Source organism: Monopterus albus, unplaced genomic scaffold (assembly GCF_001952655.1).
Source record: "Monopterus albus unplaced genomic scaffold, M_albus_1.0 scaffold215.1, whole genome shotgun sequence".
In the NCBI taxonomy this organism is placed as follows: Eukaryota; Metazoa; Chordata; class Actinopteri; order Synbranchiformes; family Synbranchidae; genus Monopterus; species Monopterus albus.
In genome coordinates, this window is record NW_018128095.1 from 584,917 (window position 1) to 586,906 (window position 1,990).

Here is a 1,990-nt window from a genome sequence, read left to right on the forward strand (position 1 = left end):
TCTAGCTGTTTGTGTCATTTGACTTTGGACAGCTTCTTTGAAGCTGTAAGTAGGTTTGACACACAACCTGACTAAGATGGGGCGCTTTAGGGCAAGTGAGACCTCAGCCTTATGTAACAAGCGGTGTGCTGGGAAAGTAGAACACAGGCTGTTAACATCTGAAAATTCCAAAGTAAAAACATATCTCAACTGCCAGTTTTGCTCTGTTTACTTCTCTTTATTTAACCAGGTAAAAACCCATTGACAAGGGTGACCTGGCCAAGAGGTCAACAACACATGTCGTCAATACATAAGTTTCAATGCAAATCAAATTCATTAAACATTTAAACAATCAAAACCATAAATACAATAATCAACAATACAACCAATTTAAAAACACCTACACTGACCAATAGACACCTGTTGCCTAACAACAATAAGGGAATAAAAAGCTTTAACTGAACATAATTCAGTAAGTTTAAAATCTGCTTGGAAACTATTCCATGAAGAGGGAGCGGCAAATCCAAAAGCCCGTTTCCCTTTTTCAGTCCGAACTCTCGGCACCATGAGCTGATACTTATCACAAAACCGTAAGGCATATTTGGTATCCAATCTACATAAAAGAGAGCATAAGTATGCCAGAGCTCAGCCTACCAAAGCCTTGTACACTAGCACCATCCAATGAACATGTCTTCGCATGCTCAGAGATGACCACTGTCCTTTAACATACAGGTCGCAATGGTGCGTTAGTCAACTACAACCCATCACAAGGCACTGTGGTAAACCACATTTAAAGGATGGAGACATCTAGCTGAGGCATTCATATACAGTACATCACCATAATCCAACAGGGGAAGAAAGGTCGCTGATATTAAATATTTGCGAGCAGATTGCATTAGATAAGTGTCCTGACAGCTAGAAGATAAGACACTGTTAATGTATGCTATTTTACAGACGTGGAAGTATAGCAGCTTGAACTTTTCACCCATGTCTGAACTATGTGTAAGGGGTTTTTTATCACAGAATTAGGGAAGTAAGTGGCACAGCTAACTGCATGTCCATCTTCAGTTAGAAAGAAACACCTGAAAATAGAAGATAACATAAACACACACCTACTGCCTATATGAACATTCTAGAATGTTGACGTATAGCGTACCACCCATGTACAGGGCAGTCCCAGCCAAGAAGATAAATGTAAACGTTTTGTGATGATCCATGCTCTTAGAGACTTGTCATCTCTCAGAGCCCAGCGCTGTAATAACTCTGCATTTAACCAGAAGAAAATAAATCTACTTGAAGCTGATTCCAGTATCCTGAGTGTTACTTCTTGGGGCCTTCAGACAAAAGAACCGGGTCAAAACTAAAACCACCAAGAGCCAGGGTCTGTCGGAGGTTTCTTCCGTTAAAGGGAGTTTATCCTCTCCACTGTCACCAAGTGCTTGCTCAAGGGAGATTTGTTGGGTTTTCCCTATGTAATAATAGTGATAACAGTAAGGTCTAGACCTTACTTTGTAAAGTGTCCTGAGATGACTTTTGTTGTGATTTGGTGCTATACAAATAAAATTGATTTGATTTGAAAACTTCAATTACAGTATTTTGTGATGTTCCTACCAATGGAGTCTATTATTGCTTGCAACCTCAAGACATCTTAGCATGCATTACAGCAAAATGAACTTGATAAAGCAAAGACAAAGAGGTGTAATGAAAACAGCTGATTACCGATGAACTCACAAAGCCTTTTGTTCTCATTTCCTGTGTTCCATCACAGAGGTGTCAGTTCCCCAACTGTGAAGTCAAACAGACAGAGCAGATCCTGTGCTGTCAAGCAAACCTTAAGTACTTCATTCTTGTCATTCTTGTAGAAAATGGTATTGTAACATACACAATGTAAGTAAAAATAAATGTACAATGATGAGCCAGAACATTATGACTAACATGAGCATTCAGTCTGCTTCTGCAGTCCCATACACAGCAGTGTGACACATCGCATTTTGTGAAACATAGCTCTCAT